Raw genomic sequence first — 22584 nt, 5'->3', positions numbered from 1 at the left:
AGGTATATGTGCCTGGAGTACGGTTGTAGTGACTAGAGGCCCTGGCATGTCCATTGTCTCTCTCTCTCTCTCTCTCTCCCTCCCTTTCTCTCTAATAAATAAATAAAAATTAAAAAAATTCTAGGGAATGGTTTTCAGGTGATAAATCTCATTACATATATATGTTTATTTAAGATAGCAACTCACATAGCCTAGGTGGGCATAAATTCATCATGTATTGGAGGCTGGCCTTAAATTCCTGATCCTCCTGCCTCCACTGCAGGAGTGTGATTACAGGTGTGCATCATGGTGTTCCACTAGAATTAGGAAATTCAAATGAGTCAGGCATGGTGACACACGCCTTTAATCCCAGCACTTGGGAGGTAGAGGTAGAAGGATCACCTTGAGTTCAAGGCCACCCTGAGACTACATAGTGAATTCCAGGTCAGCCTGGGCTATAGCTAGACCTCCTATCTTGAAAAAGAAAAAAAATGAAATTCAAATGGGTAGAGCTTTGACCATTTAGACGGGTGAGGAGGGCAGATTTATGGGGACTAGGCTCAAACTGCTGGGCAGTGGGAGAATCAGAGATTGTTGAGAACTTGGGCCTTCATATATTAAGAACTCTTTTGTTTTTGAGAGGGGCCTAAGGTGTGGCCATGCAGTCCTGGCTGGCCTGGAACTCACTGTGTAAACCAGGTTGGTCTCAAACTCAGGGGCCATATCCCAGCCACTTCCCCAGCGCTGGGTTAACAAGTGTGGGCCACTATGTCCGGTTGACAGCTTTGTATTCTCTCTACAGAGGAGGAGGATGGTTACAAGGCCCCAAGATAGACTTTAATCCCAGCAGCCTGCGCAGGGCATGGAAGAGACTCTAACTTTTAATTCTTAGACTTGCTGCTGTGGCTTGCTAAGGTAAGACTGTTGCCTAGCAGAGGAGGGGTGCAATGTCGCTGGTGCATTTTCAGTCTGGAAGGTCACTTCCCCACTGAGCTCCTCAAGAGCTGTCTTTACAGCTCCTCAGATACGCCGTAACTGATTCCCACTTTCCAACGGGGGCGGTAATCAGTGGGGAACGCTCATGTCCACGACACCGAGGCTCACCTGATTTTAACATCCTCCCGCCCCCCCCCCCCCCAGCCTTGCCACCGCCGCCGTCTGGTCTGGCTCGGAGGATGAGGCGCGATGCTGCGGTTGCCATGGCAGTGGCCGCGGGGCGCGGGGACTCAGCCAGGTGTTCGCCAGGCTCACCTGCTCGGGCAGCCAATGTAACGAGGAGGCAGGAGGCCCCCTTCTGCTTCTCCTGGTTCCTGGAGCTTTTAGACTCTCTCTGGTTCCTCCCTTTATGAGTGTGATCTGTGGGAGAACTTTGAAGTTCCGTGTGACTGTCTGGGAGCCGAGCGCTGGCGCGGGTGGAAAAGTACCGGGAACACGGGAGGGTGGTGGTGGTGCAGAGCCTGGGGGGGGGGGTCAGAACCTGGGGGGACAGAGCCTGGGGGTGCAGAGCTTGGGGGTGTAGAGCCTGGAGGTGCAGAGCATGGGCGACACAGCCTGGGGGCAGATCCTGGGGGGGCAGAGCCTGAGGGGGCAGAAGCTGGAGTGATGCTGGCTCCAGACAGTCGTAGAACGGCTCCCTCCCACAGCCTGAGGACGCCCCCACCTACACGCACTCCAGTACCCCCTTCGCAGTGCCCTTGACCCCAGCGGTTATAGATCAGGGTCTGACCATCTTTGATCCAGTGTCTTCGTTTAACGAGCTCATGAAGATCCTCTGGTTACTGGCGGAAGTCCAATAATGTCAGTTTAATCACTGGCCCCATACTTCTCTACTGAGGACATGTTATCTCAGCATTACTAGGAATCTAAGGAGGGGAGAACTCATACAGGATCTCAAACAGATAAAGACGTCAAAGTTAGGTTCAAGCTCTCTAAAGTTGTCCCCCCCCCCCCCCCCCCCCCCAGCAAGTGCATTCTTTCTCAGTCAGCAGGGTGCTGTCTGTTTGCAGCTCAGTGGTATGGGAAACATCAGGGGCTCCGCCTTCTGGGTGGATTCTGGCAGACCACAGGCTTCATCTGCTAGAGCCAGTGCCTGGAAGAATTCCATGATTGTGTTGGGTAGAAAGGCTTGGAGTCAGGGACTTGAACTGTTGCTCAGGAAATGCAGATTCCACCCAATACAGTCATAAAGGCAAGCAAGGATTTCTGGAACATGGGGGCAGAACCCCCCCATCTTGAAGAGGTGTCCCTAAGGTCACATGTTCTTTCTGCCCAGGACAGAGTGAAACATCAGTGCCACCATGAAACAAACAACCGTACTCAAGTCATATGTATCAAAAGCAGATTCCATTTCCTTAAAGGACAAAATATTCTTTGTCCTAGCCATTTGCCATTATATCCTGAACAGACACAATGAAGTTTGGTGTCGTCTCCCAGAACTAATTAAACTCATTTCTTTAGTTCTATCAGGACCAGTCAAAGGAGAAGCGTGATTAGGTCAGGCCATGCAATCATTCCTTGGGCAAATGTTTTTGACTATGTAACCCTCCAGGGTATGAGAGGAGTGACTGAACACTTCCCCATTTCACCATCTAGCTGGCTGAGAGTTCTTTTACTCTACCTGGATAGAAATGTGGTCTCAGGTGGTGGAGTGCTTGCCTAGCATGCAGGAAGCCCTGGGCTTAGATCCCCAGAACCACATATGAAACTCTATAGCAGTGGCAGACGCCTACAAAGTGGCAGGAGGATCAGAAGTTCAAGGCAATCCTCTGCTACATAGCAAGTTTGAGGCCCCCTGGGCTACATGAGACCATGTCACAAGCCAACAAACAAGTGAGAGCTGGTCTGTTTGTCGCTAGTCAGCAGCAGGCAGGCGGAAGCAATGGGGCGGCGGCCCCTCGTGTTACTCGCCTCCAGTGTCAGGATGCTTGGCCTTTGCCAGGGCCGGTGTTGGAGCACCCGAGTCTGACACGCGATCCCAACTGACAGGTCTCTGCAATTATTCGAGCAGCCAGGGCCTTGATGTCTCCTTTTAGGCTCCTCCTTATATCTTTTATCAGCTCCCAGGTCTCACTTCTCCACGCTCTGGGCACCCTACAGTTGTTCAGATGAATTCTTAGTGGTCACTGCCAGGACTCCCGTGGGGTGCCCGACTGTACAGGGATTGTATTAGGAGCTGGAGCACAAGAAGGAGCAGTCAGCATGCCGTTGTGGACCTGGCATGCCTGGCAGTGGTGACAGCTTAGGTGGGTGGTCTGTGGTTGGGGCCCGAGGCACCTCCCTGCCAGGGCTGCCTGTGGCTGGGTCTAAGGCGTCCTCCTTCTCAGCTTCTTCAACAGTCAAGTAACCTTCGTGGATGCTCGGTGCCGGGCAGTCAGGGCTGGGAACCAGTAAGCAGGACTGTTGGAGAGCCATTGTGGGGTGAGGAGGGGAACTGGAAGCTGGGCGCCAGCTGCTGGGACCTCTTCAGTCGTGCAGCCGCGTTGCCCTGTGCTAGGAAGCAGGGGCCAGAAATGCGAGCTGGGGCATCCAGGCTCTGGGAACTAGGATGGTGAGTGTTTTAAGAGCTGCCAAGCCCCAGCCAGCTCAAACTGAGGTTTTGCGAGTTAAGAACTCACGATAGAGCCTTCATTGGGTCCAATGCTGAAGCCCCGTTTGCTGACTAAATCCCAGCAGCCTGCTTTACAGAGCACTGGAAGTGGTGTGTGGACCAATCACAGCCCAGTCTGAGGCGTTAAGGCTTGTGTTTTGTACCAATCATGGTCTTGCCTTTTAGCGTCGTTAGTAGTCCTTCCTTCTGGGAAATGCGCCCCCTCGGGCCAAGGTGGAAATGATTTATCCAAGCTTGCGTGGCACGAACGGCTTTCAACAGCCCTGGCTGGGGCTGTCTTGAGTAGGCAGGACAACCAGGGCAGTCTTTATGGAGTTTTATCAAGGGTCCATCGATGGCTCTAGACGGCTGGACTGGGAAAAAGAGGTAATCTGGTTTTCTCAAGGAAGCTCCGGCAGAAAGAGTTCAATAGTTGCTAATTAGAGAGTCAGACTGTTCCAGCCTCAATATCTTTGCTTGCTTACAGGAAAATGAACACGAGCAAGAGTGCTTACAAATAAAAACTTGAAGAATTTGTCATCACCAACAGTTATTGTAATAGTCTTTTAATTTTTATTTATTTATTTATTTGAGAGAGACAGACACAGAGAGAAAGACAGATAGAGGGAGAGAGAGAGAATGGGCGCGCCAGGGCTTCCAGCCTCTGCAAACGAACTCCAGACGCGTGCGCCCCTTTGTGCATCTGGCTAACGTGGGACCTGGGGAACCGAGCCTCGAACCGGGGTCCTTAGGCTTCACAGGCAAGCGCTTAACCGCTAAGCCATCTCTCCAGCCCTGTAATAGTCTTTTAACGATGCTTAACACCTGCTAAGGAGAAGCGAGTTTCACCAAGAGGCAAAGTTTGCTGAGTTTCAAGGAAGTTAACAATCTGGTCAACAATGGATGGAGGCCTGATGCTCAGGGCCGGGGGCCAGTGGCTGCGGAAGAGGACCCACGGGCTTCAGCGTTAGTCTGCTGCTGCTGGAGAGGCCTTTAAACAGCAACATGGATTTCTTGGAACCATTCCGGGTGGTACCCGGAAGAGGGTGGGCTAGGTTGCCATGGAGACCAGGAAACAGAGCGAACAGGTGGGGCCATAGGTGTGTACAGACTTATTAGACCTGTGGTAGGGCCTGGTGACTGGGTAGAGGAGGGGCGAGGGAGGAGGGAAGCAGACAAGAATCTTGACTTGAGCCAGTGGCTAGGCAGGCCACTTGGGACACTGAGGATGAAACCCTGGGAAGGTCCTTGGGTGACTGTGATGGTAGGGGACAGAAGGAGAGAGAGAGAGAGAGAGAGAGAGAGGGAGAGAGAGGGAGGAGGGGAGGGGAGGAGGGAGAGAGAGGAGTTTGAGGTTTCCATTGACACTTAGGGTTCACCTTCACAGCTTCATGCAGTGGCCCCACAAGGCCTCCTTGCAGGAACTCTTCCCTGACTCACCTCTCTTAGCCTCAGCAGCTCTCTAGAACAGTAGTGCAATACTCCATGACACCCTACCCCCCACATTTTGAATTTTCATTCTTCTAAAACCAGTACCCTGTGGGTGATGCTGTCAAGTTCTGCTTTCAGATCTAGTCGAAGCCTGATGCCCATGGACCACAGCTGTGGCAATCTCAGTATGCTGAACCTGGGGTAGCAGATGCCTCTTTCAGCATCTGAGGGCTTGTCTTTCTTTCTTTCCTTCTTTCTTCTTCTTTTTTTTTGAGGTAGGGTCTTGTTCTAGCCCAGGCTGACCTGGAATTCACTATGTAGTCTTGGGCTGGCTTTGAATTCACAGTGGTCCTCCTACCTCTGCCTCCATCTGAGGCCTTTTTTTTTATGGACAACTTCCATAATTGTAAACAATATCACATGGTATTTCCTTCCCTCCTCCGCTTTCCCCTTTGAAACTCCACTCTCCATCATATCCCCTCCCCCTCTCAATCAGTCTCTCTTTTATTTTGATGTCATCATCTTTTCCTCCTGTTATGATGGTCTTGTGTAGGTAGCATGAGACACTGCGAGGTCATGGATGTCCAAGCCATTTTGTGTCTGGAGAAGCACATTGTAAGGAGTCCTACCCTACCTTTGGTTCTTACATTCTTTCCTCCACCTCTTCTGCAATGGTTCCTGAGCCTTGGAAGGTGTGATAGAGATGTGTCAGTGCTGAGCACTCCTCTGTCACTTTGTCTCAGCACCATGGTGCCTTCTGAGTCATCCCAAGGTCGCTGCCATCTGAAAAGAAAAGCTACTCTAACCAAAAGTGAGAGTAGCATTAATATGTGGTGTGGCTGGTAAGAGAACTGCTTCCTGGGCAGTTTGGTGAGCATAGTATATACATTTAGCCAGACAGCAGCAGACGTTATACCCCTAGGGCTCATGACTACTCCTGTTGTAGGTTTTCAGAATCAGGGATGTATTCCCTACCATGGAGCGGGCCTCCAGTCAAATTAGAGGGTGGTTGGTTTCCCCATAACAGATGTGCCACTATTGCACCCACTGGCTCATTTGGCCTGGCTGGCCAAATTTAAGGCATGCAGTGTCCACTGTTGGGTATCTTCACTGGTGATCTCTCTCTCTTCCATTGAACTGCATGCAACATGGCTTTTTTCCAGCTTCCTGTCAGCTGGTCTACATGGAGGAAGTTTTTAGCTCAGCTCCAGCAGGATTTCTCAGTGACCCTGTAGCCCAAGTATGTGGAGTCTTCAGCAATAGGGTCTTACTATCTATTCCTGGTGGGAAACCAAGGCCTGAGGCCTTTTCTTTTTTTTTTTTTTTTTTAATTTATTTATTTATTTGAGAGCGACAGACACAGAGAGAAAGACAGATGGAGAGAGAGAGAATGGGCGCGCCAGGGCTTCCAGCCTCTGCAAACAAACTCCAGACGCGTGCGCCCCCTTGTGCATCTGGCTAACGTGGGACCTGGGGAACCGGGGTCCTTAGGCTTCACAGGCAAGCGCTTAACCGCTAAGCCATCTCTCCAGCCCGTGAGGCCTTTTCTTTTCAAAGGAATTTACATTATTATTAGCTGGAGCCTTCAATGGATTCAGTCTTTCTCTTAGACCATCTTTCCTATTGTTTCCTACTTTAACATTTATATCACTTTTTTGGAGAAATGTCTGCTCAAGGGGCGACATGGCTCAACAGTTAAAGGCATGTGATTGCAATGCCTAACCTCCTGGTGTTCAATTCCCTAGTACCCACATATAGTCATATGCACAACGTGTTGTATGTGTTTGGAGTTTGTTTGCAATGGCAATGGACCTTCCCATTCTCATTCTCCTCCTCTCTCTCAAGTAAATAAATATTCTTTTTTTTTTAAATAAAAAGAACAGCGGGGGGGGGGGGTGGAGGAGGGAGGAGGGGCAGGCTGTAACATCTCAGGGCCTGTTACCGGTGTCACACTTCCTCCAGCAAGGCTCCACCCCCACTGTCTCACAAGTTCTTCAACAGTACCACCAACTGGGGATTAAATATTCAAACATATCTATTAGGGCATTCTACATCCATACATATACCACCACAGCTCTATTGTGGCAGGCAGGCAGGCTGCCAAAGACTTCCTTGTCCTAAGTCTTGGGAGCCTTCAAATTTATTGCTTTACATGGAAAAAGAGATTTTGTGTGGAGCTGGGGAGAGAGCTCAGTTGGTAAAGTGATTGCCTTGCAAGGATGAGGACCTGAGTTTGATTCCTAGAACCCATGTAAAAAAGCCTAAGGACCCAGGTTTGATTCCCCAGTACCCATATAAAGCCGTATACATAACATGGTACATGGGTTTGAAGTTTGTTTGCAGTGGCTAGAAGCCCTGTCATGTCATTTTCTCTTTCTCTCTTTCTGTTTCTGTTTCTTGTAAAATAAATAAAATTTAAAAACAGGTAACACAATTATTCTTCCTTAGACTTTGAGCTACTATATAAAAGGATGGAATTAGCAGGACTTTTTGAGGCCCATTAAGGAAAGACCATTTTCTCTTGGTAAAGCTTGGTTAATTTATAAATTTCTTTCATTACTTTTTTTAAAAAATATATTTTATTTTTATTTATTTATTTGAGAGTGACAGACAGAGAGAGGAAGAGGCAGAGAAACAGAGAGAATGGGCGCGCCAGGGCCTCCAGCCACTGCACACGAACTCCAGATGCGTGCGCCCCCTTGTGCATCTGGCTAACGTGGGTCCTGGGGAATCGAGCCTCAAACCAGGGTCCTTAGGCTTCACAGGCAAGGACTTAACCGCTAAGCCATCTCTCCAGCCCTCTTTTATTACTTTTTTAAAAAATATATATATATTTGGTTTTTTGAGGTAGTGTCTCACTCTGGCCCTTGCTGATCTGGAATTCACTATGTAGTCTCAGGGTGGCCTCGAACTCATGGTGATCCTCCTACCAGTGCCTCCCGAGTGCTGAGATTAAAGGCATGCACCATCATGCCCGGCTTAATTTCTTTTTTTTTTTTTTTATAAAATGGTGTTTTTCTTTAAACTAATTAATGAATTTATTTATTTGAGAGCGACAGACACAGAGAGAAAGACAGATAGAGGGAGAGAGAGAGAATGGGCGCGCCAGGGCTTCCAGACTCTGCAAACGAACTCCAGACGTGTGCGCCCCCTTGTGCATCTGGCTAACGTGGGACCTGGGGAACCAAGCCTCAAACCGGGGTCCTTAGGCTTCACAGGCAAGTGCTTAACCGCTAAGCCATCTCTCCAGCCCTAATTTCTTTTTTAAAAATTTATTTTATTTCACTTATTTGAGGGAGAGAGGGAGAGAAAGAGGCAGATAGAGAGAAGGGGTGTTCCAGGGCCTTCAGCCACTGCAAACGAAATCCAGACACATGAGCAACCTTGTGCATCTGGCTTATGTGGGTCTTGGGGAATTGAAACTGGGTCCTTTGACTTCACAGGCAAACGCCTTAACTGCTAAGCCATCCTTTCAGCCATTTAATTCTTTTATATTTTATTTTTATTTATTCATTTATTTGACAGAGAAAGAGGGAGGGAGAGAGAGATACAGAGAGAGAGATTGAAAGAAAGAAAATGAATGGGCATGCCAGGGCTTGCAGCCACTGCAAATGAACTCCAGACACATGTGCGCCCCCTTGTGCATCTGGCTAATGTGGGTCCTGGGGAATAGAACCTGGGTCCTTTGGCTTTGCAGGAAAATGCCTTAACTGTTAAGCCATCCTTCCAGCCCAGAACCCAGCCCCTTAATTCATTGTGTGTGTGTGTGTTGTAGATAAGTGTGCCATGACATGAGTGCATACATCAGAGGATACCCTCCAGGTAGTTTTCTGTCCTTCTGCCACCTTCTTTTTTTTGGTTTTTTAAGGTAGGTTTTCCCTCTAGTCCAGGCTGACCTGGAATTCACTATGTAGTGTCAGTCTCAGGGTGGCCTTGAACTCAGGGCAATTCTCCTATCTCTGCCTTCCGAATGCTGGGATTAAAGGTGTGTTCCATCATGCCTGGCTTTCCCCTCCCTTTTTTAAAAAATTTCTTAAATTTACTTTTATTTGAGACAGAGAGAAAGGGAGAAGGAGAAAGAAACAGAAAGAGAGAGAGAGAGAGAGAGAGAGAGAGGAAAATGAGCACACCAGGGCCTTCAGGCACTGCAAACAAACTCCCAACGTATGTGCCACCTTGTGCATCTGGCTTATGTGGTACCTGGAGAATTGAGCTTGGGTCCTTAGGGCTTCACAAGTGCTGTAACCGCTAAGCCACCTGTCCAGCCTACTTTTTATAATTAAAAAAAGTATTTTTTTAATTCATTTTAGAAAGAGGGAAAGAGGCAAATAGAGAGAGAGAGAGAGAGAGATAGAGAGAGAGAGAGAGAGAAAGAGAGAGAGAGAGAGAGAGAGACTGGGCACATCAGGACCTCCAGCCACTGCAAATGAACTCCAGACACATGTACCATCTTGTGCATCTCTGGCTTATATGGGTCCTAGGGAATTGAGCCTGGCTCCCTTGGCTTTGCAGGCAAGCGCCTTAATTGCTAAGCCATCTCTCCAGCCCTTCTTCCTTCTTTACAGCCAGTCTCCCTTCTATTTTGATGTCATCATTTTTTCTTTCCTTTTATGCAGGTCTTGTGTGGGTAGTGTCAGCCACACTGAGAACTTGAATACTATGACCACTTTGTGTCTAGAACAGTACTGTAAGCACACCTCCTCTTTTTTGCTCTTTAAACATTCTTTTTGCCACCTTTTCTGCAATGGCCCCTTGGAGGGTGTGATAAAGATGTCTCAGTGCTGAACACTCCACTGTTACTTCTCAACACTTTGTTAAGTCTTGAGTCTTCCCAGTGGTCACCACCATCTGCAAAGAGAAGTTTTCTTAACTAAAACTGAGAGTAGCATCAATAATGGCACAAATATAAGTATTTAGAGGGCATTTTAGTGGGCACAATATATCCATTTAGCCAGACAACAGCAGTTGTTTTCTCCCTAGGGCTTAGTACCTTCCCAGCTGCAAGTTTTGATTAGGTTTTTCAGTACAAGGCAGTTGTTCCTTCCTGTAGAATGGTCCTCAAATAAAATCAGAGAGCAGTTGGTTTCTCCCATATAGACATGCCACCATTGTACTAGTTGGCACATGTGACCTGGCTGGGCAGCCATTAAGCTTGAAGGATCCCCTGCTGGTTAAGATCACTGATAACTTTTCTCTCTCAAAAGGCTGCATGCTGCATAGCTCTTAAAGGCATCATGATAACCAACAGGGAGGAGGCTTCCATCTCTGCTCCAGCTTGATTTCTCAATGATCTGCAGCCAAAGCATGTGTAGTGAACCTTGTTTTTGTGTCAAGGTCTCTCCCCTTCCTTTTTGTTTGAGGTAGGATCTCACTCTAGCTCAGGCTGACCTGGAATTCACTCTGTAGTCTCAAGGTGGCCTTGAACTCATGGTGATCCTCCTACCTTGGCTTCGGTTAAAAGTGTGCACCACCATGCTCAGCTCCCTTGCTGTCTTAGTTGCTGTACGTGCACTGGTTTATATGGCCTGTGAGCTTCCTGATTCTTCTAGCTTCATCTCCATTGCTGTAGGTACATTGGTATCTGTTGCAGTCTGGTTCACATTGCTGGTAGAAATCACCCAACCAAGAGTAGCTTCTGGGAAAAAGAGGTTTATTTGGCTTACAGGCTAGAGGGGAAGCTCCACGATGGCAGGGAAAAACGATGGCATGAACAGAGGGTGGACATCACCCCCTGGCCAACTTAAGGTGGAACACAGCAACAGGAGGGTGTGCCAAACACTGGCATGGGGAAACTGGCTATAAAGCCCTTAAGCCCGCCCCCAACAATACACTCCCTCCAGGAGGCATTAATTCCCAAATATCCATCAGCTGGGAACCTAGCATTCAGAACACCTAAGTTTATGGGGGACACCTGAATCAAACCACCACATTCCGCCCCTGGCCCCCATAAACTGATATCCATACATGATGTAAAATACAATGCATTCATCTCATTTTAAAAGTCCCCATAGTTTTTATCAATTCCAATGATGTTCATATATCCCCATAGTTCAAGATCTTTTAACTGAGCCATAATACCAAAATATAACCTCAAAAAACCCATAATGGCACAGAATAAATATTCACACTGCAAAAGATGGCATTGGGCATAGCAAAGAAACATTCAACCAATACAAGATTTAAAACAACCAGGGCAAACATCAAACTCTGTAGCTTCAAGTCCAGCAACTCAAACCAGTGACAAATCTTCAAGTCCGATAATTCTAACCAGCAACAAGTCTCTGGCATTCCAATTCCACCCCTCCAGCTAGGCTACTCACAGTCCTGGGAAACTTCATCGGGCTGGCAGCTCCTCGGCAGCCATCTCATGGTCCCGGCATCTCCACTGGGTCTCCACTGCAAGCCATGGTTCATCTTCATGGCCCCATGGGGTCTCTATGCAGGCAACCAGCAAACCTGCTTCACACTGCCCATGGCCATTTCCAAAACACAAGACCGTGTTGCAAACTCAATGACCTTCTTTCCAGCATTTCTTATACTCCACAATACCAGGTAGGGTGCCAATTTGTTAATCCAGGGGGGAATTAAGCAGACTTTGAAGAACAGGACTCCTTGAGCACTCAGGCCCCTTCAAGAGAGTCTACATTCTTCTTGTTGCCCCAGCACAGGTCAGCTAGCCCAGTCTCAAAGGTTGTAATCTCTCAGTTGCAGCTGAACGGGCAATAGTTCACCCAAAGATTTTTCTTTCTGTGCCATATCCCTCTGCACACACCAGTTCATTTCTACGCAAAGCAACCCTGCACAACTTCTCAGGCCATGGGCACAAGAGCAAGCTTCTCACACAAACTGCTAGCCCAGTCCAGGCAAAGCTCTTTCTCACCCTCATAAGCCAAACCTCACAGTCCGTAGTTCTTACTGCATTCAGGTCTTTCAGCTCTGACCAGATTAGTCCATCAGGCTGTACTTACAGTACTGCAAGGCATCTCTTAGGCAAAGATTTCAACTCCTTCCACATTCCTCTTGAAAATCAGCTACAAAAGGCTGAAGCTACATAGTCAGGTGTCTAGCAGCAACCCCACTCCTGGTACCACTTTACTGTTGCAGTCTGGTTCACAATGCTGGTAGAAATCACCCAACCAAGAGCAGCTTCTGGGAAAAAGAGGTTTATTTGGCTTACAGGCTCGAGGGGAAGCTCCACGATGGCAGGGAAAAACGATGGCATGAACAGAGGGTGGACATCACCCCCTGGCCAACTTAAGGTGGAACACAGCAACAGGAGGGTGTGCCAAAAACTGGCATGGGGAAACTGGCTATAAAGCCCTTAAGCCCGCCCCCAACAATACACTCCCTCCAGGAGGCATTAATTCCCAAATATCCATCAGCTGGGAACCTAGCATTCAGAACACCTAAGTTTATTTACCTGAATCAAACCACCACAGTATCATATATGCATGTACTACTTTGTGACTGGCTTTACATGGGTGCCAGGGAATGGAAATTTGAATCTCACCTTTAAAGGAAGCACCTTTAACTGCTGAGCCATCTCCCCAATGCTATTTAATCCTTTTTAATCTTCTTTGTCACATGAATTTTGGTAAAAGAATAGGATCTGAGTTGTACCTCTGGCTAGAGGCATGTAATTCTAAGCTGTTCAAAGGGTGGTAAGATTATAAAGACATACTATTTTTTTTTTTTCCGAGGTAGGATCTCACTTTAGCTCAGGCTGACCTGGAATTCACTATGTAGTCTCAGGGTGGCCTCAAACTCACAATAATCCTCCTACCTCTGCCTCCCAAGTGCTGGAATTAAAGTCTTGCACCACCATGCCCAGCTATTTAAAAAGAATATTTTTATTTTCATTTATTTATTTGAGAGAGAGAGGGGAAGAGAGAAAGAGGGAGGGAGGGAGGGAGGAAGGGAGAGAGAGAGAGAGAGAGAGGGAGAGGGAAGGAGAGAGAATGGGCATATCAGGGCCTTAGCCATTGCAAATGAACTTGAGATGTATGTGCCTGCCACCTTGTGCATCTGGCTTTACATGGGTGCTGGGGAATCAAACCTGGGTCCTTTGGCTTTGCAGGCAAGTCCCTTAACTGCTAATACATTTCTCTAGACCAAGACATACTATTGTCCCTACCATAAGAACTGATTCCAATGGGCCTGTCAATCACCTAGACATAGTTTTAAGAAGCAAGGTATCCTGAAGACATGATGAGAAGATGACTGGAGTAAGTACCCTTTTATTTTTATTTATTTGTTTGAGAGCAATAAAGAGGGAGGGAGGGAGAGAGAGAGAGAGAGAGAGAGAGAAACAGACAGACAGAATGGGTACACCAGAGCCTCCAGCTACTGCAAACGAACTCCAGATGCGTGCACCACCTTGTGCATCTGGCTTATGTGGGTACTGGGGAATCGAGTCTTGAACCAGAGTTCTTAGGCTTCACAGGCAAGTGCTTAACCACTAAGCCATCTCTCCAGCCCCAGTAAGTACCCTTTTAGTGAGATTTGTTTTCACCAACTCTAGAAGCCCCTCTATCAATATAGTTGCTTACAAATCTTCACCCTGTTTTTTTGTGTTTTTCTTTTTTTTTTCAGATACTGGCTATTGTAGTCAGGTTCATGTTGCTGGCAGGAAACACCTGACCAAGAACAGCTTATGGGAGGAAAGAGTTTATTTTGGTTTACAGACTTAAGGGGAAGCTCCATGATAGTAGGGGGAAATGATGGCATGAGTAGAGGGTGGACATCACCTCCTGACCGACATCATGTGGACAACAGCAACAGGAGAGTGTGCCAAACACTGGCAAGAGGAAGCTTAACACCTATAAGCCCACTCCCAACAATACCCTGTCTCCAGGAGGCTTCAATTCCCAAATTGCCATCAGCTGGGGACCTAGCATTCAGAACACTTAAGTTTTGGGGGGACACCTGAACCAAACCAGCACACTGTCCCAAGTCTTAGCCTGCTTCCCGAGCACTCTGGGCACTCTCTTTCTGAATTCTCCTCCCCTGCACATGCAGGAGCTCACAGACCTCTGCTGCCGAGCAGGGAGGCTTTCTTGACTCTTTCTCCCTTTTTAGCCCTCTCCCCTCTCAAGGCAGCTGCCAAAATCTCCAGCTTGCCTGACCTGTTGTTTTTCTTTCAAATTCCAATAAAATTGTTCTCAAGTTTCCTTTTGAATCCTTTTATTTATGAGACTAAGAACCTACAGAAGGGACCTTGTGTTCCCTGCTAACAATAGCATGGCTAATATCAAAACACTGGAAAACAAGTGGTATGGATGTGGAGAAATTGGAACCCTTGTTCATTGCTTGTGGGAATGTTGGGCATATAAGACAGTATAGAAAGTAAAATACCCAGGAAAATAGAGCTTCTTCAAAAGAAATGTATAACTACCACTTGATCCAGCAATTTCACTTCTGAGCATACACATATAAGCTGAAGTTAGGGACTAAAGCAGATATTTGAACACTAGTGTTCATGGTAGCATTATTTACAACCACCAAAAGACAGAAGTCACATGTGTATCATTAAATAAGTTTTTTGTTTGTTTGTTTATTTTTATTTATTGATTTGAGAGTGACACAGAAAGAGAGAGAGAGAATGGGTACACCAGGGCCTTCAGCCACTGCAAAGGAACTCCAAATGCATGTGCCACCTTGCGTATCTGGCTTACGTGGGTCCTGGCGAATCAAACCTCAAACCGGGGTCCTTAGGCTTCACAGGCAAGTGCTTACTAAGCCATCTCTCCAGCCCCTGAATGAATTTTTAAAAAATATATATTTAAAATTTATTTATTTATTTGAGAGGGATAGAGAGACAGACAGAGAGAATGGGTGTGCCAGGGCCTCCAGCCACTGCAAACAAATTCCAGATGCATTCACTACCTTGTGCATCTGGCTTATGTGGGTACTGCGGAATCGAGCCTGAGTCTTTTGGCTTTTCAGGAAAATGCCTTAACCATAAAGCCATCCCTCTGGCCCCTGAATGAGTTTTTAAACAAAATATAGTTTATCTGTACAACAGAATATTATTTAGCCTTAAAAAGAAATTCTGACGTAGGATGCAACATGGATGAATCTTATGAACATTGAGTGAAATAAGCTGGACACAAAGATGAGAATTATATGGTATACACAGAATAGTTTATTCATAGAGACCAAAAGTAGAATGGTAGTTACAAGAGATAAGAGAAGTAAGAAGTTATTTAACAGGCACAAAAATTTCAGTTTGGAATGGTGAAAAAGTTGTGACAATTGTTATGGTTGCATAACATAAATACATCAAATGTCACTCAACTGTACATTTAAATGATTAAAATGGCAACTGCAAGGCTGGGAAGATGAGTCAGTGGGAGGAGGCTCTTGCTTGCAAAGCCTACCAGCCCAGGTTTAATTCCCCAAACACCTATGTAAAACTGGATGCAAAAGGTGGTATAAGAAAGTGTCTGACATTCATTTGCAGTGACAACGAGATCCTGGAGGACCAATACACACATATGCATGAACACATGCAAAAAAAAAAAAAGGTAAATGCTACATTATATATGCATATATATTAACCACAATAAAATAATTAAAAAATTATACTTTAGCAGATTCAAAGTGATAGGTTAGAAAAAATGTATGGGAGACCCAATACATGCATAACTGGGATCTACAAGGAAGCTAACCAAATGACTGAATATTTTAAAATATAATCTAAGGGAGCTTTCCCAAAACAAAGCAAAGACTTTAATCTGCATATGGAGAAGGCACAGTATTCCAGAGAGAACCACCACAGATGTCAAAGCTGACATGTATCCTATCAGATGACTGGACTGATAAGATGAAGAACCTTTTCCACAGCCAGACAAAAATACTCCTGGAGGAAATAAAATCAGGTTGGCATCACACTTCTTTACATTAACATTCAGCAGACAGAGGAACAGCATCCACAATTCAATAAAAGAGAATGTGAGCCAAGGTTTATCCTGATCAGCTATTCTGTAAGCATGGAGGATGAAGACGAGGTTTACATATTCAAGACATCAACAATATTATTCCCATGAGTACTTGCTCAGGACTGTACTGGGGATAAGGACTGAGCTAAAGAGTACATGGCCAAGGCTCTTCAGTGGCAGACATGATGGTGACCATCAGGTATGAGAAGCTATAGATCTGACACTGGTAGGCACAAGGGACAACAGATAAATGTTCTGACACTGAAGAGCCAATTAACTTACAAAGGCAGAAATGGAAGAAAAGAAAATAGAAAATACATTAAGTTTCTGATTGTTTCATGTGACAAAAGAACAAGAGGATATTTTTACAACTAACAAATTGAGTGCAGGATTTTGGGTATATTTACATTTGGGCAGTAATGATAAAGCAGAAGCAAATGACAGTAAATAAAAGATAAAGCTGATGTAGAAATTAGGATGTAAGGGAAAAAGAAATAAGTGGAAAGGAAGGAAGGGTTAGACATATTAAGTAAGGAGACTGGATACTATCAGCATGCTGTGTGAGATTTAAATAATTTAACGCATCATTTCAGTAACCAGATCCTTCTACATTCAGAGCAGCAAGCTAAGTGTCTACTACCATGAAGACAGAAGTGAATGTGGCACACATACACATGGACTAATCTTCATCCAGAAGGAATGAAGTGAAGGAATGAAATCTGCCATCTGTAGAAAATAGGCAGAACTAGAGGACAGTAAGTCTAGTGAAATACACTGGACATAAGAAGACAATATAGCTGGGCGTGGTGGTGCACACCCTTAATCCCAGCACTCGGAAGGCAGAGATAGGAGGATCTCCATGAGTTCAAGGCCACTCTGAGACTATGTAGTGAATTTCAGGACAGCCTGAGCTAGAGCAAGATCTTACCTCAAAAAACAAAAAACAGGGCTGGAGAGATGGCATAGCGGTTAAGCGCTTGCCTGTGAAGCCTAAGGACCCCAGCTCAAGGCTTGGATCCCCAGGTCCCACGTTGGCCAGGTGCACAAGGGGGCACACGCGTCTGGAGTTCGTTTGCAGAGGCTGGAAGCCCTGGCGCGCCCATTCTCTCTCTCTGCCTCTATCTGTCTTTCTCTCTGTGTCTGTCGCTCTCAAATAAATAAATAAAAAAAAATTAATTTAAAAAAAAACAAAAAACAAAAAAAACCAAAAAGAAGACAATATACATGTTCTTCCTCCTATGTGGAAGCTAAAAAGAGTTGACTTGAATGTAGAATACTAATTACTAGAGGTTGAGTGAGAGGTAAAGGGAGGAAAATAAGAAGGGACAGAGGCAGAAAGAGAGAGAGAGAGAGAGAGAGAAGGGGTGGGAGAGATTGAATCTTGATCAATGCACACTGGATGCATGTATTGACATATCACCATACCCCACTAATATATGTAATTTATACATCTTAATAAAAATAAAGTATTTAAAAAATGCATAGAAAATAAGCGACATACCAAAGTGCTTCATATATTACATATCAATTAGCATAAATGTATTGAACAACTATCTTTCAAATTAAGAAATTTTCAGATGAGATCACAAAGTGAAATCTGACTCCTGTGCTAAACACCAATAAAGTTTATTTAAGAAAAACTTAAAGATTCAGAGGTAAAAGCTTGTTAGGCGAATACAAATAAAGACACAAGTAAAAAGATTGTGGTCTTACTACTAGAAAAGATAGAATTTAGATAAAAGTACTAAATGAATGAACGATAGCACTTTATTCACAACAAAGGTATAATAGTTATCAACATTTATATGTTAAATGGCAGTATGTTAAAAAAACTGGGCAGTCATTTAGAAAATATAGTTGGGTTTTAATCAGTATATCAAAGATTTAAATGAAGGAAATGAAATTATAAAACCACTAGAAGAAAATATGGCAGATTTCTTTACCCTGAAATTGGGACATCCTTTGCATTACTCCAAATTAAAAAAGCAGAAAATAAGATTGATAGGTTTGATCATATTCCATTCTGTGTCTGGAGGGCCAGAGAAGATGTACTTTTCTCTATTTGCATGTGTGTGGGGATGGAGCGGGCATGGTAGGGTCTCTTGTTGCTGCAAAGGAACACCAGGCACATGTATCACTTTTTGAGTCTGGCTTTATATGCATGCTGGGGAATCAAGCCTAGGCTGGCAGGTTTTGCAAGCAAGTACCTTTAACCATTGAGCTATCTCTCCAGTCCCTATTGCTTCTGATTAGTGTATCTAACGCTACAGGAAATTGGATATAAAATTAACATAAATCATAAACATAAAAAGATCCTGAGGGTTGGACAGGAAAAGAGAAACTAATCAATAGGCCGTAAGAAAGCAGCCTGTCAGGAAGCTTTCCAACAACTGCTCAGTTGCAGCCAAAGGCTGAATACAGATGCAACCCTCTTCTGCTCCTGGAAAGGCCACGTGGAGTTGACACATTTATTCTTGCCAGGCTATGACCAAACACTCCAATCTTTGCTCTACACCACTGGGGTGGAGTTAGAGAAAGCCTGCTTGAGGATACAGGACTTCTAGCTTTGCTAGATAAAGGATAGTTCCCAACACCTTGCTTATGTCACTGGAGAACACCTGGGCACGTGGACTTCTGCTCCCACACAGACGTGACATAGTACCTTTTGCCTCCTTTTTTGGGGTGATGACAGATGAGAGATAGACAGAGACACAGAGAGAGAACCAGGAGAGGCAGGGTGTCATTTGCTGCAGGCTAGTAAGATGTCTGAGTTCACAGCCCTGTCTTTTCTCCTCACCTTGGTGTCAGTGGAGGCTGAATAGAATTCCAGTGAGTAGAAGCGTAACTGGGCTTTTAGACTTCTGCTCCAGCTGTCAGTAACAAGGCAATGCTTTCCATCTCTTGCTGGGGTTTCACTGGAGGAGAAGACAAGGTTTAAACAAGAGCCAGCATCTCATAGCATAAGCACAAAGTTTCAAAGAAAAATCACCATCCTACCAGTGTTATCGTCTAGGGGCCTTAGGTTTGTTTTCTGCTGATAAAGGGATCAAGAGGCAGGGAAGTATTTTAAAAGAATAAAGTTGATTTCAGAGAAAGAGGGGAAGAAAGCAGAAAGTAAGCAGACTCCTAGGAAAGGAGTGGGCTTCCAGAGCTGGAGCTCCCCCCGCCCCCAGTTTCCATGGGAACTCAACCTTTATTGAATGGGAAAGCCACCAGTCTCGAGTGTGTGATTGGTGGGCTTGAAGGAAGGGTTAGGGTTAGGAAGAAGGTGCACATGTGTGCGTGCACTGTGAATGTTTGTGCTCATGTATGTGGAGGCTTTGCCATCTTGGACTACTGAGGGCTTCTTCCCCCATCTTTTCTACCCAGCCCAAGAAACTGACCAGTTCCTATAGTGTTTCACCAGGAAACAAGAAATGTCACCAGGAGGAACAGCAACTGACAGACACCAATTCCAAGGTGACACCCGTTAGAATGACCTGATTGGGGTTTCAGCAGCAATGTGCTCATTATTCACGTGCTTGATACAGATAAAAATTAGTTTCAGTAAAGAAAGATGATATAAAAGAGAGCCTGATTGAGAGGAGGAGGGGATATGATGGAAAGTGGAGTTTCAAAGGGGAAAGTGGGGGGGAGGGAGAGAATTACCATGGGATATGCTTTACAATTATGGGAGTTGCCAATAAAAAAATTAAAAAAGAAAGATGATGTAAAGAATTAATTGTATAATTTAGGGTGAAACATATAAAAACAAAATAATAAACTTAATGCTTGGTGTTCTTACAAGTAGAGTGGAGAGAACTGAGGAATGAATGAATCAGACTGCAAGCAGAATGATATATACACCTAGTCTAAATAATAGAAAGAAAACAGACTAAATAAGAAACCAACAGAGAATCAGGGACATGTGGGATTATATCAAAAGACCCAACATTTATGCCATTAGAGATCTAGGATAGAAAAAATAAAGGATGAAATTTGAAGAAATAATGGTTAAAATATCCTTAAAGTTGGCAAAAGGCATCCACTCAGAGTAATAAAGCTAAGCCAACCCTAACAGAATGACCCCCAAAGTAATACCAAGATATATTATCAATTTTAAATGCAAACAGCTGAAAAGGAAAATCAAGAAATTCTTGCAAACTTCTAGAAAGAAACTACATGTTATCTGTATGGGAAAAACAACTTAAGTTATAGCCAATTTCTTTATCAGAAACCATGACAGCCAGAACATTCTTCAAGTGATGAAAGATGTGAACAGTTAATTCTGAATTATATATCCAGTGCAATATATGTCAGGAACGAAGAAAAAGGTAATATGCTCTCAGAAAGAAAATGAAGAGAATTTGTTTCCATCAAACTTTCCATGAAATAATGGCTTAAAGCAAAGTTCTTTAAATGGAAAGGGAATGACATAAGAAAGACTTGGGCTGGACATAGTGGCACACGCCTTTAGTCCCAGCACTCAGGGCCTGAGGTAGGAGGATCTCTGTGAGTTCAAGGCCAGCCTGGGTTAGAGTGAGACCCTGCTTCAAACAAAACAAAACAAGACAATAAAAAGGAAATCTTGGGACAAGAGGAAAGAACAATGAAAGGACAAAAGAATAAACAACTGACTTAAATTTTTTTTTTTTTACTTGAAAGAGAGAGAGAGAGAGACATAGAGAGAATGAGCACTCCAGGGCCTCCAGCCACTGAAAATGAACTCCAGATGTGTGTGCCCTCTTGTGTAGTTGGTGTATGTGGGTCCTGGGGAATCAAACCTGGGTCCTTTGGCTTTGCAAGCACCTTAACTGTTAAGCCATCTCTCCAGACCTTGTATTTATTTATTTATTTATTTTTGAGGTAGGGTCTTGTTCTAGCTCAGACTGACCTGGAATTCACTAAGTAGTCTCAGGGTGGCCTGGAACTCTCCGTGATCCTCCTACCTCAGCCTCCGGAGTGCTGGGATTAAAGGCATATGCCACCACCACCTGGCTCCTTGTTTTATCTTTTAGTGTTTGTGTATGTACATGTTCACATGAATGTGTGTGTGCAGGTTTACACGTATGTGTGCATGTATGTACTCATGTGTCTGCACATTCACTTTATATGTATGCACGTGTGTGTGTGTACACTGTGAATGTTTGTATTCATGTGTGTGGAGGCTAGAGGGCAATCTTTAGTGTCATTATCAGGAATGTCACCTACCTTACATCCTTTAATATTTAAAATTTTTGTTTATTTATTAGAGACTGGGGGTATGTGGAGACAGAATGGGTGCACCAGGGTCTCTAGCCAATGCAAATGAACTCTAGATGTATGCACCACCTTGGCTTACATGGGACCTGGAGAATGGAACCTGGGTCCTTAGGCTTCGCAGGCAAGCACCTTAACCACTAAGCAATTTCTCCAGCCCCCTTACCTGCTTTAAGACAGAGCCTCTCTCATTGGCCTGGAGTTCACTAGTTGGGTTAAATTGGCTGGCCAGCAAGCTTTAGGTGCCTCTGTTTCCTCAGGACTAGGATTGTAGGCATGTGTCATATTCCTGGCATTGTAGGTTGGTACTGGGGAGTGAACTCAGGTCCTAATGCTTGCAAGGCAAGCATTTGACTAATTAGGCTATTTCTCCAGCCTCTAGACTTCATTTCTTTTCTTGAGTTTTCCATGTTATTATTATTATTATTTTTTGGTTTTTGGAGGTAGGGTCTCACTCTAGCTCAGGCTGACCTGGAATTCACTATGTAGTCTCAGGCTGGCCTCGAACTCACAGCAATCCTCCTACCTCTGCCTCCCGAGTGCTGGGTTTAAAGGTGTGCACCATTGTGCCTGGCTATTCCATTCTATATGTTTTTATGATGGAAATAAAAATTATAGCATTAACTAATGTGTCTCTCAATGTAAATAGAGTCAATGTCTCAAATAATCACATTATAACTTGCTGAAAGTAATGTAATGGAACATAGTGTTTATACATGTCACCAAAACTATTAAAATTTGACACAATTTGACTATGATAAATAAATATATGAATGATACATTAAAAAGTACAGAGATGGCTGGGCATGGTGGTGCACGCCTTTAATCCCAGCACTTGGGAGGCTGAGGTAGGAGGATCACTGAGTGTTTGAGGCTCATAGAAGACTTGTATGAGACTACATAGTGAATTGCAGGTCAGCATGAGCTAGCATGAAACCCTACCTCAGAAAACCAAAAAAAAAAAAAAAAAAAAAAAAAGTACAGAGGTATATAAAGATGGAATTGCAAAAAAAAGTTCAAGTGGGCTGGAGAGATGGCTTAGTGGTTAAGTGCTTGCCTGTGAAGCCTAAGGACCCCGGTTCGAGGCTTGGTTCCCCAGGTCCCACATTAGCCAGATGCACAAGGGGGCGCACGCGTCTGGAGTTCGTTTGCAGAGGCTGGAAGCCCTGGCACGCCTATTCTCTCTCTCTCCCTCTATCTGTCTTTCTCTCTGTGTCTGTCACTCTCAAATAAATAAATAAATAAATAAATAAATAAATAATTAAAAAAAAAAGTTCAAGTAATCCAGGAGAAACCAAGAATTAAAAAGCAAAGGAGGGCTGGAGAGTTGGCTCAACAGTTCAGCAGTTAAGGCACTTGCTTACAATATCTAATGATCTAGATTCAGTTCCCCAGTAGCCACATAAAACC

The 22584-nt window shown here is 44.8% G+C and overlaps 1 long non-coding RNA gene across 2 annotated transcripts in view; it reads left to right on the top strand.

The window, feature by feature from the left end:
- Positions 1-13650, top strand: part of LOC123461577 — a 46230-nt gene extending 32580 nt beyond the window's left edge. Inside the window, exons 5-7 of one of the 2 annotated variants that reach the window (XR_006637724.1) lie at positions 782-894; positions 13107-13221; positions 13589-13650. This is a non-coding gene — a long non-coding RNA (uncharacterized LOC123461577). The remainder of the gene's footprint in view (positions 1-781; positions 895-13106; positions 13222-13588) is intronic. The other variant, XR_006637723.1, reaches the window with a different exon arrangement.
- The last annotated feature ends 8934 nt before the right edge of the window (positions 13651-22584 follow it).

The sequence above is a fragment of the Jaculus jaculus genome, chromosome 6, assembly GCF_020740685.1.
Source record: "Jaculus jaculus isolate mJacJac1 chromosome 6, mJacJac1.mat.Y.cur, whole genome shotgun sequence".
Taxonomy (NCBI): Eukaryota; Metazoa; Chordata; class Mammalia; order Rodentia; family Dipodidae; genus Jaculus; species Jaculus jaculus.
Note: the sequence above shows the minus strand (reverse complement) of the source record. Positions and strands in the feature narration are given on the sequence as shown.